Source organism: Saccopteryx bilineata, chromosome 2, assembly GCF_036850765.1.
Source record: "Saccopteryx bilineata isolate mSacBil1 chromosome 2, mSacBil1_pri_phased_curated, whole genome shotgun sequence".
NCBI classification, from domain to species: Eukaryota; Metazoa; Chordata; class Mammalia; order Chiroptera; family Emballonuridae; genus Saccopteryx; species Saccopteryx bilineata.
In genome coordinates this window covers 67,500,740-67,517,811 of record NC_089491.1, presented here as the reverse complement: position 1 = coordinate 67,517,811, position 17,072 = coordinate 67,500,740, and the positions used below count along the sequence as shown (strand labels likewise).

Below are 17,072 nucleotides of genomic sequence, written 5' to 3'. Positions count from 1 at the left end.
CCATTGCAAAGCTTGAGCACAGCAAGAATATAATGTGACTTATATTTTAATTTGATCATTCCCCTGCTATTTTGATAGCAGGGATAGAGGTTCAAGGGTAGGAATGAGAAGAGAAGTTAGCAGGTTAGTGCCTTAATCCAGGAAAGAGGTAATGTAGATTAGTCTGGGTGATATCCACAGAGCTGATTAAGACGTGGCCATGATTCTAGATTATTTTAAAGACATATAAGACAGGGTTTACTGTCAGATAGATATAAGGTATGAGAAAAAGAAAAGCATATCTATTTCTAAAGCTTTTGGCCTCAGTAGCTGGAATTAGGAAGCCTGCAGGAAAAGAAGATCTGGAATTCAGTTTGAGACGGGGTGAATTTAAGCTACCCATTGAACACGCTGCTCAGGAAGTTGGCCACATGGATCTGCACCTCAACGGATAGGCTGAGCTGGACAGGAACGGTACAAGCCATAAGTGACTAGATGCTGTTATGAAAGCTATGAGATGGGATGAGATTAACAAATGGGTTAGTGTAGAGAAGAGGCCCACATTCTGAACCCTGGGGAGTGAAAGGAAGTGACTGGCTGGTAAAGCAGGAGGAAAAACAGGAGAGTGCAGGTTCCTGGAAGCTAAGAGAAGACAGTGGTTCAAACAGGAAGCAGTCATCAATGGACTGTGCTGGTGAAACAGAAGTTTCTAAGGAATCATGGGGCAAAGCCTGTGACTAGAATAATTTTGAGAAGTAGGGGAGAACTGGAGAGAATGAAGACAAGACTTTTAAGAATATACACTGGGGCGTGGAGAAATAGAGTGGGAGCTGATAGAGAAAAATATTGAGAGGGTTTTTGTTTATTTGAAGATGGAAGAAATAACAACTTGTGTAGATGATGATGAGAATCACCCAGAGAGGGGACCATTGGTGATGTGGGAGAGAAAGGGAGGAGTTAGTGGAACTATGATCCTGTATGTTGGAGAGGGAATGGGTAAGAGTAGAGATATCACAGATATGATGCAGGTGGAAACCTGCAGATCTCTACTGACGACTTCCTGTTTCTCACTAAAATATGGAGTTCATGAAGTGACAGTGAGGATGGGGGGAGGACATGGGGAGCCTTTAGATGATAAAAGGTATGAAACAGGCAAGCAGGAGAGTGGCAGAGTGAATGCATGATGGGAATGCAGCATGCATTACCAGCACTACTGAGGACTCACCTACAATTACAAACTGAAAGCAAGAGCAATCTGCATAATGGGTGTTTCTCCACAACCAAATTCAGCTAAAGGGATGCAAGTAGAAAGTACAGATAGCTGAATTTACCAGGGTTGAGTTATGCCAAGGGAAAATAATAAAGTCAGAAAGTGAGAAGACAGAACCTGTGGTGGCACAGTGGATAAAGCGTAGACTTGGAACGCTGAGGTCGCCGGTTTGATACCCTAGGCTTGCCTGGTCAAGGCACATATAGGAGCTGATGCTTCCAGCTCCTCCTCCCTTCTCTCTCTCTCTCCTCTCTAAAATGAATAAGTAAAAAAAAAGAAAAAAGAAAGTAGCAAGGCAGCTGAAAGTGTATGCAAGGTAACGTGGTAGTTAAAACCAAAAGTAAGGGGAAGAGGAGAGGGAGAGACTAAAATGCTAGGAGCATACAGACTCGTATGTTACAGTGAAGTTCAAGGATGGCTGGAGCCCAGGTACTAGAGGGTGTGGACTAGAAAGACAGAAGGAGGCAGTCAGGGAAAGATGCCTGAATTTGAGAGATGACACTGAAAACACAACATACATAGTGGAATGCCAGTTACAAGTGAAAATTAATCACCCTTTCAAAAAGGCTGTCTTTCTATTGAATACTGTATTCATTGTTAATGAAATAATAAATTACCTCAAACTTAATGGCTAAAAACAATACAAATGTATACAGTTCAGTAAGTTCCAAGTTCAAAGTGGGTCTCATTGGGCTTGATCAAGGAGTAAGCAGGGTCATTCCTTTCTGGAGGTTCTCAGGGAGAATCCATTTCTTTGCTCTCTCCAGCTTTTCAGGGCTGCCAATGTGTCTGAACTCATGGTCTTTCTTCTCCATCCTCAAAGCTGGCAATAGCAGGTCAAGTATTTTTCACATAATATCACTCTGACCTCCTTGCCTGCCTCCCTCCTTCCACATTTAAGAACCCTTGTGATTGCACTGTACACCCAAGTACCCAAAATAAGCCCCCTCTCATAATCAGCTGATTAGCAACCTGAATGCCATCTGCTGCCATTATTCCCTTTTCCATGCACCATAATATACTCACAAGTTCCAGGAATTAGGACATGGACATCTGGAGAGGGGTGAGTGCACTTACTATATTTTAACTATTTAAATATTATCAACCGTTTGCATGAAAGGAAGATAACAGAAAAATAAGAAGTCATACTCTATGTTTATTTTAAATTGCATTTTTTCTCCTGGATTGATCTTTCTAATGGCACTGTTTCCAGAGGTCTCAAACTCGCGGCCCGCCCACCAATTTTGTGCGGCCCGCAGACTGGCCCGCAGATTAATCCACGAAGTTTGATTAGTCTGCCGGCCGCACAAAATTGGTGGGCGGGCCGCATGGCAACGAGTTTGAGATCACTGGTTTACACCAATATAAAACTTACTTTGAGGTAATCAGAGCACCTGTCTGGTAGCAAGCTAGCCACATGTTCAGTGGCAAGGAGAAGCACCTGCCTAATAACTGAAGAGTGGTCAGATGCAATCTACACAGAACTTACTGCATTTACATAGGAATTCCAGGACCCTAAGCAGAGGACTTCAAGTTGAACATACCTCTTACTTTGTTAAAAATATATAACATAAAAAATATATATATTATATATTTATATATATAACATTTAAATATATATACATTTAAAATGTTATATATATACATTTAAAATGTTATATATACATTTGAAATGTCATATATACATATATATATATAAAATATATATATATATAAAACATTTGGCTTCCAAATATAAACTCAGCTGGCTTATTCTTTCTTCCCAGCATGACCTTCAAATAACAAACAGCAAAGTACATGATTTCTTCATCCTGCCACTGAACTAATTTTTGCCATTCATGAGAAAAACCTGCACTGCAATGTCTTTCCCTCCAATCTTCCTAGAGATCTTCTTCCTCATTGCTAAGGAGCTGTGCCTTGTGGCCCAGTGACCTCTGAGCATGCACATCCTGGTGTGGAGTACAGTATGTTATGCTTCCCATAATGTCAGTCATTATTCTTCCTGACTTTACTTGTACTCTCTCACTGAAGCACTTAAGATTAATGAGGCATTTGTTCTCAATCAAGAAGCTATTTATGAATATAGTTCCACTTACAATAAGCTTTGTAGACTTCTTTTTCTTTCTCATCATTACCAAAGAAGCAGAAGTGCAGGGTAGGAAGGGAATTATGTCTCTTGAGCAAAAGGGAGAAAGAACAGAAAAAAATGATTTGTGACTTTTTAGCCTGTAAGCAGTTCCCTAGTGGAAAGGCCTCCTCATCACAGCTATGCTCTCAGGATAACTGATATTCACAAATGTGCTGTACTGTTTGTTTAAAGTAAAATAATTATTACTGGGCCGGCTTTTTTCTCAGGAGGCAAGAGGTAATTTTGAACCCAAATGCATAACCTCACATGCGAGTGTGTGGTCCTGGCTAGAGGCTTACAGGCCCCGCAGTGGAGAGCAGCAGTGGTGGCAACAACCGCATGGCTGCAGTTGAACAGTCACTGTCTACCTGTGAATGCCCTGCCTTAATAAGAATAGAGACTCTCTTTTTCCTACTAGTTTTACAGTGAATGAGAATCAGTCAGCCTGTTAGACTGACAGCCTCTCATCACCTGGTCTTGATAATATCCCATAGAATAAAAAAATATAGCCTGACCAGGCAGTGGCGCAGTGGATAGAGCATCGGACAGGGATGCGGAGGACCCAGGTTCTACACCCTGAGGTCGCCAGCTTGAGTGCAGGCTCATCTGGTTTGAGCAAAAGCTCACCAGCCTGGACCCAAGGTCGCTGGCTCGAGCAAGGGGTTACTCATTCTGCTGAAGGCCCGTGTTCAAGGTACATGAGAAAGCAATTAATGAACAACTAAGGTGTCGCAACGTGCAACGAAAAACGAATGATTGATGCTTCTCATCTCTCCGTTCCTGTCTCTGTCCCTATCTATCCCTCTCTCTGACCCTCTCTCTGTCCCTGAAAAAAAAAAAAAAAAAAAAAAAAAAAAGGCCAACACTGTTGTCAGTTGGGACAACATTGAATAAATTAAATATGAAAGGGTAAAGAAACTGCTCTACTTAACCACCCAATAACTCTATTCCATATTCAGTAGATAACCAATTACTCTAAAAATGAGTACTGGCTTTAGTTTCAATGTAAACTAACCAAAATCATTCAAAGATGTTGTTCAGAATTAGGCCAGTTGGTAAGTCTTCTTCCCACTCTAAAAATAAATAACAACGAGTGACTTCTCGGAAATGGCGCCGTGAGCAGCGCGTCCGACAGCTCTCCCCTAAATCACAACAAATTTATCAACTAGAAACAGAAAAATTTATCCTCGGAGCATTCCGGAGTTCCACACAAACTGATAGCGAAAGGACTGTTATCACTTGAATCTGAGAGACGAGGGTGTGGAGGAAGCTACCACAGGGACGTTCTTTCAAACCGCAAGGAAGTGCGCCTATGGTGAGTCAGCCCATATACTTGGGAACCGCGAGTCGCCACCGCAAGCCCCCGCCGCGAGCGGCCGCCCCGAACCGCCACCGCCAGCAGCTGCCACGAGCCGCCGCCGCCACGGCGAGCAGCCGTGCGCGCGCCCGGTCCGGTTGAGCACCGCTGACATTCCCAGCGGCCCGCACACTGCGAGTGGGGATCGCCGGCCACCGGTGCCCAGAGCGCCCCATTCGCGCGCGTGCCTTGGGCATTCCACGCGCCCAGGGCGCCCTGCTGGCCCGCACACCCAGGGGCCTCCATTATCCGGCGCCTGGTGCGGTCCAGCCGCCAGCGTCGGGGCGAGCTGGAGAGGCTTGGGAGATTCTCTCCGTGGGCGGGGCACCTCACCCAGCCATTCAAGCTAACAATCAAGCGTTGGGGGAGGGGCGCGCGCAGGCAGCCTAAAATACCTTCGGAAGCACAGCTGCGACCCAATCACTGAAATTAGCTTAACCCATAAAATCTGCGCACCCTCGGTTCTAATTGATAAGATCTCTCTCAGTTCAGCGATCCAAGACAAGAGGCGTGATATTTTTTAGTGCCTCTCGCTAAAGGGGCGGGGGCAACTTCTGATTGATAGAGCCTCCATATTCAGAGATAAAAGCTAACAAGAAGGACTTGGCAGATAATAAGGTCTATACTACACTAGTCGTAAGCAGAGACTAGTGCCTCTTCTTCCCTGCAAAAACAGGCTACAAAGTGTGGAAAGCCTGGGTTGAGAGGTCCAACTAAATGATAGGCGCTGAACAGTCACCTTGACAACAATTGACTCCCACCCCCGCCTGATTACACTGGAGGCCCTGACTGTCAGAGCCTTTCCTAAAGCCTTGCACTGAGTGGGGATAGAGTGGGGATTTCCCAGCTCTTTGAGCCTCTTACTCCCCAGGCAGAAGCAGTTGCAGCCTTATAGCTGGATCACCAGGCTGCTAATTCAGAAAGGGGGGACTAGGAGAGAGAATCCAGGAAAGCAAACTCTCTCATCGTTGGACCCTGCAAACGCCAACAAGCCTTTACTTCCAGCAAGACTAAAGCCAATTATATGACATTGCCATAGAATCCCATCAACTGCAAATCCCTACCTAAGAGTGACACAGGGGCAGAGCCTGGGGTACAGAGTCACCGACCAGGAAGAGGGAGAGAAAAGAAAAAGGAAGAAGTTAACCTCTCAAAATCAAGAAAAACCCACAGACTTTACAACTTGATCCACTAATTTTGTTGTTGTTGTTGTTGTTGTTTGTTTCTTCTATCTTTTTGCCTTTATTTCCTCCACCTCGGTCCTTCTATTCTCTGCCCATCTTATGCTTCCCCTTTCTTGAACTACACTACCCATGAGTGTTGCATTTTATTTTTCTTCTTCATCCTCACCCTCCTTTAAGGTTATACTCCAAAACACTTAACTTTCACTCTCTCCTCTTTTGTTTTTTTTTTTGTCTTGCTTTATTTTGTTTTTTTCTCTTCCTATTTTATTTCTTCCTTCGTTTTTCTCTTTTTCTTATTTTTTCCTTTCTATTCATTTTTTCTTTTCTCATTTTACTTTCCTCCCATATAATCCTCAATCACGAACAAATTAGTTAATTTGGGACTCAAGGCTTTTTTTTGGCTTTATTTCTCTTTTTTGCTTTTGTTTTTATTTTTTTTTCTTGTTTGTTTATTTTTGTGGCATTTTGGGTCCTCCCAACCCAAGGTCTCCATTGTATTTAGTCTTCGCTCCACTTAATACAACAGATTTTTACTTATTATTTTTATTTTTTCTTCTTTATTATTCTTTTTTGGTCCTTTTTTCTGGTTCCCTCTTATCCCTCTCATTTTATCTCTTAGTCGACCATCACTTACAAGCAAATCATCTTATGCTTGTCTAAGATTTTCTTCCTTTTTTTTTTTTTTTTTTTGCATTTAGTAGGTCCCTACTCCCTTTTTTTTGCCCCTTGAACTCTTCACCCCAAATCAGGCCCTCCATTATAGGCACGATATTTCCCTGAGGAGGGGAGAGGAGGGAAAGAGAAGAGAGAAAAAAAGGGGGAAATAATAAATTATTACTGTTTTTTTTTGTGGGGTGTTTTACCTTTTTTTTTTTTTTTTTTTTTTTTTTACTTTTTACCCTTTATTAATTCTAATTAGTGCTATCAATAAGACCACCCTCAGATGCTGATAAGAAAGAGGAAATCGAATATTATGGATACAAAACAAAGAGAGGTAACACAAATAGATGTGGAAAAATCTATGGAGAAAAGACTTAACATATTGGAAGCCTTGGAGCTAAATGACAGAGAATTTAAAATAGAAATCTTAAAAATACTCAGAGATATACAAGAAAACACAGAAAGGCAATATAGGGAGATCAGAAAACAACTCAATGAACACAAAGAATATATTACCAAGGAAATTGAAACTATAAAAACAAATCAAACAGAAATGAAAAACTCAATTCACGAGCTGAAAAACGAGGTGACAAGCTTAGCTAACAGAACAGCCCAGATTGAAGATAGGATTAGTGAAATAGAAGACAAACAACTTGAGGCACAACAGAGGGAAGAAGAAAGAGACTCAAAAATAATAAAAAACGAGAAAGCCCTACAGGAATTGTCTGACTCCATCAGAAAGAATAACATAAGAATAATAGGTATATCAGAGGGAGAAGAGAAAGAAAATGGAATGGAGAATATACTCAAACAAATAATAGACGAGAACTTCCCAAGCCTGTGGAAGGAACTAAAGCCTCAAATTCAAGAAGCAAACAGAACACCAAGTTTTCTTAACCCCAACAAACCAACTCCAAGGCACATCATAATAAAGATGACACAAACCAATGACAAAGAAAAAATTCTCAAGGCAGCCAGGGAAAAGAAGAGTACAACATATAAAGGAAGGCCTATTAGATTATCATCAGATTTCTCAGCAGAAACTCTACAAGCTAGAAGAGAGTGGACCCCAATATTTAAAGCCCTGAAAGAGAGGAACTTTCAGCCAAGAATACTATACCCATCAAAGCTATCCTTCAAGTATGAAGGAGATATAAAAACATTCACAAATACAGAAAAGATGAGAGAATTTATCAACAGAAAGCCCCCACTCCAGGAAATACTAAAGGGGGTTTTCCAACCAGATTCAAAGAACAAAAGAAAACAACACCACAAGTAACAGCTCCACCAAGAACACAATAAAACCAAACTTAAACTGTGACAACAAAGGAAAAAAAGGGGGGAGAGGATGGAGATTAACAGTAGCAAAGGATGATGAAGTGCAGAAATACTTATAAGATAGGGTACTACAATGAATATGGTAGGTACCCTTTTCATTACTTAATGGTAACCACCCTTAAAAAAACCACCACAAAAACACTTGACTTAAAAAAGGTAGCAACAGAGGAAAGAAGTATGGAACACAAACAAACAAAAACAAATGATAGAAAAACAAAAGAGAAGAATCAAACTAGATACAAAACTAACAGAAAGCAATTTATAAAATGGCAGTAGGGAACCCACAAGTGTCAATAATTACACTAAATGTAAATGGATTAAACTTACCAATAAAAAGACACACAGTAGCAGAATGGATTAAAAAAGAAAATCCAACTATATGCTGCCTACAAGAAACACATCTAAGCAACAAGGATAAAAACAAATTCAAAGTGAAAGGCTGGAAAACAATACTCCAAGCAAACAACACCCAAAAAAAAGCAGGCGTAGCAATACTCATATCTAACAATGCTGACTACAAGACAGAAAAAGTACTCAGAGACAAAAATGGTCATTTCATAATGATTAAGGGGAAGTTGAATCAAGAGGACATAACAATCCCTAATATATATGCACCAAACCAAGGAGCACCAAGATATATAAGACAGCTACTTATTGACCTTAAAACAAAAACTGACAAAAATACAATCATACTTGGAGACCTCAATACACCGCTGACGGCTCTAGATCGGTCATCCAAACAGAGAATCAATAAAGATATAGTGGCCTTAAACGAAATACTAGAACACCTGGATATGATAGACATCTACAGGACATTTCATCCCAAAGTGACAGAGTATACATTTTTCTCTAGTGTACATGGAACATTCTCAAGAATTGACCATATGTTGGGCCACAAAGACAATATCAGCAAATTTAGAAAAATTGAAATTGTACCAAGAATATTTTCTGATCATAAAGCCTTGAAACTAGAATTCAACTGCAAAAAAGAGGGGGGAAAACCCACAAAAATGTGGAAACTAAACAACATACTTCTAAAAAATGAATGGGTCAAAGAAGAAATAAGCGCAGAGATCAAAAGATATATACAGACAAATGAAAATGAAAATACGACATATCAGAATCTCTGGGATGCAGCAAAAGCAGTAATGAGAGGAAAGTTCATATCACTTCAGGCCTATATGAACAAACAAGAGAGAGCCCAAGTAAACCACTTAACTTCACACCTTAAGGAACTAGAAAAAGAAGAACAAAGACAACCCAAAACCAGCCGAAGAAAGGAGATAATAAAAATCAGAGCAGAAATAAATGAAATAGAGAACAGAAAAACTATAGAAAAAATCAATAAAACAAGGAGCTGGTTCTTTGAAAAGATCAACAAAATTGACAAACCCTTGGCAAGACTCACCAAGGAAAAAAGACACAGGACTCAAATAAATAAAATCCAAAATGAAAGAGGAGAGATCACCACAGACATCATAGATATACAAAGAATTATTGTAGAATACTATGAAAAATTATATGCCACCAAATACAACAATCTAGAAGAAATGGATAAATTCCTAGAACAATACAACCTTCCTAGACTGAGTCATGAAGAAGCAGAAAGCCTAAACAGACCAATCAGCAGGGAGGAAATAGAAAAAACTATTAAAAATCTCCCCAAAAATAAAAGTCCAGGCCCAGACGGTTATACTAGTGAATTCTATCAAACCTTCAAAGAAGACTTGGTTCCTATTCTACTCAAAGTCTTCCAAAAAATTGAAGAAGAAGCAATACTTCCAAACACATTTTATGAGGCAAACATAACCCTCATACCAAAACCTGGCAAGGATGGCACAAAGAAAGAAAACTACAGACCAATATCTCTAATGAATACAGATGCTAAAATACTAAACAAAATACTGGCAAACCAAATACAACAACATATTAAAAAAATAATACATCATGATCAAGTGGGATTCATCCCAGAATCTCAAGGATGGTTCAACATACGCAAAACGGTTAACGTAATACACCATATCAACAAAACAAAGAACAAAAACCACATGATCTTATCAATAGATGCAGAAAAGGCTTTTGATAAAATACAACACAATTTTATGTTTAAGACTCTCAACAAAATGGGTATAGAAGGAAAATATCTCAACATGATAAAGGCCATATATGATAAACCATCAGCCAACATCCTATTAAACGGCATAAAACTGAGGACTTTCTACCTTAAATCAGGAACAAGACAGGGTTGTCCACTCTCTCCACTCTTATTCAACGTGGTGCTAGAAGTTCTGGCCAGAGCAATCAGACAAGACAAAGAAATAAAAGGCATCCATATCGGAAAAGAAGAAGTAAAGCTATCACTTTTTGCTGATGATATGATCCTATACATCGAAAACCCGAAGGACTCCACAAAAAGATTATTACAAACAATAAACCAATACAGTAAGGTCGCAGGATACAAAATTAACATACAAAAGTCCATAGCCTTTCTATATGCCAACAATGAAATATTAGAAAACGAACTCAAAAAAATAATCCCCTTCACGACTGCAACAAAAAAAATAAAATACCTAGGAATAAACATAACAAAGAACGTAAAGGACCTATATAATGAAAATTACAAAGCATTGTTAAGGGAAATCGAAAAAGATACAATGAGATGGAAAAATATTCCTTGTTCTTGGATAGGAAGAATAAATATAATCAAAATGGCCATATTACCCAAAGCAATATACAAATTTAATGCAATTCCCATCAAAATCCCTATGAGATTTTTTAAAGAAATGGAACAAAAAATCATCAGATTTATATGGAACTATAAAAAACCCCGAATAGCCAAAACAATCCTAAGGAAAAAGAATGAAGCTGGGGGCATTACAATACCTGACTTTAAACTAGATTATAGGGCCACGATAATCAAAACAGCATGGTATTGGCAAAAAAATAGACACTCAGACCAATGGAACAGAATAGAAAGCCCAGAAATAAAACCACATATATATGGTCAAATAATCTTTGATAAAGGGGCCAACAACACACAATGGAGAAAAGAAAGCCTCTTCAACAAATGGTGTTGGGAAAACTGGAAAGCCACATGCAAAAGAATGAAACTCGACTACAGCCTGTCCCCGTGTACTAAAATTAATTCAAAATGGATCAAAGACCTAAATATAAGACCTGAAACAATAAAGTACATAGAAGAAGACATAGGTACTAAAATCATGGACCTGGGTTTTAAAGAACATTTTATGAACTTGACTCCAATGGCAAGAGAAGTGAAGGCAAAGATAAATGAATGGGACTACATCAGAATTAAAAAAGTTTTTGCTCAGCAAGAGAAACTGATATCAAAATAAACAGACAGCCAACTATATGGGAACTGATATTTTCAAACGACAGCTCAGATAAGGGCCTAATATCCAAAATTTACTAAGAACTCATAAAACTCAACAACAAACAAACAAACAATCCAATAAAAAAATGGGAAGAGGACATGAACAGACACTTCTCCCAGGAAGAGATACAAATGGCCAACAGATATATGAAAAGATGCTCAGCTTCATTAGTTATTAGAGAAATGCAAATCAAAACTACAATGAGATACCACCTCACTCCTGTTAGATTAGCTATTATCAACAAGACGGGTAATAGCAAATGTTGGAGAGGCTGTGGAGAAAAAGGAACCCTCATTCACTGTTGGTGGGACTGTAAAGTAGTACAACCATTATGGAGGAAAGTATGGTGGTTCCTCAAAAAACTGCAAATAGAACTACCTTATGACCCAGCAATCCCTCTACTGGGTATATACCCCAAAACCTCAGAAACATTGATACGTGAAGACACATGTAGCCCCATGTTCATTGCAGCACTGTTCACAGTGGCCAAGACATGGAAACAACCAAAAAGCCCTTCAATAGAAGACTGGATAAAGAAGATGTGGCACATATACACTATGGAATACTACTCAGCCATAAGAAATGATGACATCAGATCATTTACAGCAAAATGGTGGGATCTTGATAACATTATAAGGAGTGAAATAAGTAAATCAGAAAAAAACAAGAACTACATGATTCCATACATTGGTGGAACATAAAAATGAGACTAAGAGACATGGACAAGAGTGTGGTGGTTACCAAGGGTGGGGGGGGGGAGGGAGGACATGGGAGGGAGGGAGGGAGAGAGTTAGGGGGAGGGGGAGGGGCACAGAGAACTAGATAGAGGGTGACGGAGGACAATCTGACTTTGGGCGAGGGGTTTGCAACATAATTTGATGACAAAATAACCTAGACATGTTTTCTTTGAATATATGTACCCTGATTTATTAATGTCATCCCATTACCATTAATAAAAATTTATTTAAAAAAATAATAAATAAATAAATAAATAACAACAACAACAACAACAAAAATGCCTGGCCTGGGAATCTGTAGGCCTGAGTACTGCCAGGAATTTGGGGCCTCATACCATTTAGTGGGGTGATCCTCACCAAAAACTTTACTCTTCTCTCAAACACCTGGTTCATTATCTATTAAATGAGATTTCGGAGATAAAAAATTATTTATGTCCTTGTCAGTATTAAATTTTATGGAAACTGGAAAAATTCTAACACAATTTTTATTTAGGGAGTTGGAGAGGAGGTTGTGTTAGGGAGTAGAGATAACATAATCCTCAACAGAGTGTGGTTAGGGTTTCTTTGCATCAGATGCACGTCTGCCCAGCCTCAATGCAATGTGGAAGTCAGAGACTCTACTTAAAATACGAGGTTGTTAGGGCTTCACTGTTCCCCAAGATGACATGAGTTATCAGCTTCACAGGAAGTTGACCATGTTTACCTGAGACTTAAGAACTGAGTGTTAATGAAGTATATAATTGTTTGACCACTATACTGTACACCAGAAACTATTACAAAATAATACTGAATGTAAACTATAATATATAAAGAGAAGAAATTGAGTGTTAAGATTAAGATACACTCCAAATATCAGAAGTTCAGACAAATATGTTCCAACAAATGGCATAGCCCACAAGCTTTAGCACAATCATGGGGGTGGGTTTTATAAAAGCCACTACCTCAAGTACCTTAGAAGTTTGTGACTATGAGTTATTCAAAGAAAAGACTTCACTTTCTTTCAAAGGCCCAATATAATAGCAATGTGTAGCCTTGGAGAGCATGAATAGCAACCATTCCCCAAATCTATAGATACTACCAATTTACAACCAAGCAATAAAAAAAGTCACCAAAATGTTTGTTTTTATCATCACAATTGCATACTGCATTCTAAGAGTGAAGAAAATGCTAATTCCAAGTTATCATCACAGTATAGTATGCTTATATTTAATTGTTATTCTAGTTTTAAAAACAAACAAATAAGCAAAATAAAGGGCATAGGGAATAAATGTTTGGCCAAGGTAAAAACAGACTTCATACCTGGGCTTAGATTTCTTAAAACCATTTTAGGGAAGTGCAAACTCGATCTGCATGATGTTGCAGAAGTGAGGGGAACCAGGTTTGCTAAAGTAATTGTGGTGATAGCAATGTATTAGCCTCAGAAGCTACTGAGGTGGTCCATTCTATCCTAGGACAGTGTAAAAAAAAAAAAAACATTTTGGGAAAGAAGCTAGAATTTTATGTTTGTTATACATATACAATATAATTTTATTATTCTACAAAGTACAATAAAAGTTCTTCAATAGATGAAATGTGTGCAGTTACCTAGTTTATGCATTTCAGTATACAGAAAGAAAATTCTAGCTTATAAAGTGACTTTTGAAAATTTTTTATTACAAAACTTACTTTTCCATGGCATGGCAATATTCATTCAAGAATTTAATATATAGTTGGGTTTTTTATACTGTAATTACTTTTAAATGAAAATAGTCAAACAAATTCTCCTGAAGTAAGTAAATGGGATATATTGAAATAGAAAGAAACTTAGAGAATAATGCCTATTGATATGCATTTCCAAATAGCAGGTAGCTAAAGTTTTATGTAGTAAGGCCCTGAGGTTACTGGCTTTTATTAAAAAACCAATGAGTGTTTCCTTTAGTTTCCTTTGGAATTGATCTTACCAATAATTACCGGTATCATTTATTCCTATACTTTTCTGTTATTCATCATCTCTAACTTAAGAAGCACAGGAATAAATTTAGTTATCATGAAGGTCCCCAATTCTTAAGGAAAACTAATTAAAGAAAAATAAAAATACAAAGCAACACAAAAATCAATAAATTTTAGGACCAGAGGTAACCTTAGATATATATCTCTAGTCAAACCTTCTTAGTACATTGCTTTTAAATCTTCCTTTAATTTAGATTTTGTTTAGATTATAGGCATGTGAGCTACTCTATCTGCCTTGCCCACTCCCCATTAATTATTTAAGGTAATAAAAGAGCTCCCTAGTAAGACACAACACAATGATAACTTTCTTTGGAATTTTTCACACTGACAATGAAAAACTCCAGCACAGGTAATGCGGTCATGTATAGACTGGCGACTCACATCTGTCAGAGTCATAAACCATGACTGTATGCCCAAAGCCAAGTGAAATGGAATGAAACAGTACAAGATCCCCACCTCCAGAATACCTATCATGAGATTCAGGTGGTGTATTCGTCATCCTAACTAAATATCATTTCTAACTAAATAAAGTAACACAAATGTGACTTTCTAAGTAACCAATCTGTACATTGATTTTTCACTTCCATTTCTGACACAAAAACAAAACATCACAGGCCCCTAGCCCACACCAAAAGGTCCCTAGAGAAAGAACCAAATTACCTGAAAAGAAACTACCACAAAAGACCTATATTGCCCTGGCCGGCTAGCTCAGCGGTAGAGTATCGGCCCTGTGTGTGGAAGTCCTGGGTTTGATTCCCAGTCAGGGCACACAGGAGAAGGGTCCATCTGCTTCTCCACCCTTCCTCCTCTACTTTATCTCTGTCCCTCTCTTTCCCTCCCATAGCCAAGGCTCTACTGGAGCACAGTTGGCCCGGGCACTGAGGATGGCTCCATGGACTCTTCCTCAGGTGCTAGAATGGCACCAGTTGCAATGGAGCAATAGCCCAGATGGGCAGAGCATCACCACCTGGTGGGCATGCCAGATGGATCGTGGTTGGGTGCATGTGGGAGTCTGTCTCCCTGCCTCCCAGCTTCTCACTTCAGAAAAATACAAAAAAAAAAAAAAAGACCTATATTATTCCTAAATTAAAAAAACAAAATCTTATCAATATTCCTTTTTTTAAAGATTTTATTTATTAATTTTACAGAGAAAGGAAGAGGAGAGCGAGAAATATCAACTCATAGTTGCTTCACTTTAGTTGTTCATTGCTTGTCTGTTGTATGTGCCTTGACTGTGCTTTCAAACCAGCGACTTCAGCATTCCAAGGTGATGCTCTAACCACTGCGCCACTACAGGCCAGGCTCAACATTCCTTTGTAACCTCTTAAACTTGTTTATATTGATATTTATGTACTCTTTAGAATTCTATATTATAAATTCTTCAGAAGATATAGAAAATTCTCCTATTTTTTAATAGCATACTACCTGTTAATAATCTACATAGTAGTAAGCCCACGGGTTATTAATTATTAGTAGTACTCAAGTTACCAGCTTCTTTCAGATATTTAACTAATTTCTTTCTTAATAATTAAAACTGCAGCCCTAAAACAGTATTCAGGTATTTCACAGAAATACTCAGACTCAAACAAAAGTTTTTCAATGTAGGAATAAAAAAGAAAATGGTGGGGAAAAACCTGAAAGAAATCAATATAAATTTTGTATTTTTACAGTGAAAATATTACCATTATATTTTTAATTAGTAGTAACTTATACTCATTATACCATGGATATCAATAAACAGATTAGACACAAACAATAGTTATTTAGGGCAAAAGTGATTTGATCCACATTAAGAATTAAAAAGAAACACAAGATAGAATCAGCACACTGACATTCTACATCTAAAAACAGAACTTGATAATATTTGGAATGTGTTCATGTGATACTATAATGAAGGAATAAGAACTTCCCCAAGGATGATGAATAAACAACCTAAACCTCATGATAGGTATTTGGGGGAAGGGGATTCTTGTATTATTTCATTTTATTTCACTTCAATTTAGGCATACGGTCAAGATCCCAGAATCCAAGATAGAGTTTAACACAAAATTTGTAACTATTCTCTTCCCCTAACACATGAACCTGCAATACAGCTTCACATTTCTTTTTTAAATTGACATAAATAGATAAAGAAATGTTAGCAAAGTGAAACAGTGAGCACTAAATCAAAACTTTGAAACTGTGAAAGCACTGAAGGTCCCAGATAAAGACCCTGCCTATATCACCACCCTAACAGCCTTCCTAGCTTATTCTCTACCAGTTCAGAAATGATCCAACACTATACCAGGTGTCAGCAGTTATAGAGATAAACAAGACAAAATTCTTGCCTCTAGTTATTTAAAAACTAGCAGGAGAACAGGGTCCAGAGTGATGCTCACTCTTTAAAATCAGTAAATAAAAAGACAGCTGGTGTGTAGGCAATGATTCTAGCTTTGTATGTGCATCCTCAGCTACCCTGCCCAGGATGATTTTGACAAATCTAATACATGAATTTACTAACTGTCTGGGATTGGATACAATAATTCCTAATAAGCCCTTGATTCAAAATTTAAATTGTTGATGCCTAACTCTATGATACAGTTACTATTATAGCCTCTCATTTTTTCCAGCTCTATTGAAATATAACTGACATACTATATTGTCTAAGTTTAAAGTACACAATGTAATGATTTAATATATGTGTATATTGAGAAATGATTACCAAAATAAGGCTAGTTACTACATCCATCACCTCACAATTATCTGTGTGGTGAAAACCTTAAAGACTTATTCTCTTAGCAACATTTAAATATATAATACAGGATTGTTAATTATAGTCACCATGTTGTATATTAGATCTCCAGAACTTACTCATCTTGTAAGGCAGTTTGTACCTTTTGACTACATTTATCCATTTTTCCCACTCTGCCCAGCTCTGAAAATCACTTATCTATCCTCTGTTTCTATGAGTTCCTATTTTTTGTTTTAATTCCACATACAAGTGAGAGCACAAGTATCTGTCTTTGTCTGACTTATATCCTTACTACAACACCCTC

The 17,072-nt window shown here is 38.2% G+C and overlaps 1 protein-coding gene and 1 pseudogene across 4 annotated transcripts in view; one reads left to right on the top strand and one right to left on the bottom strand.

The window, feature by feature from the left end:
• The window catches only part of KDM4C (lysine demethylase 4C), a 465,635-nt gene that overhangs the window by 146,097 nt on the left and 302,466 nt on the right, over positions 1–17,072 (bottom strand). The window lies entirely within an intron of this gene.
• Positions 13,382–13,506, top strand: LOC136327427 (small nucleolar RNA SNORA66; annotated as a pseudogene).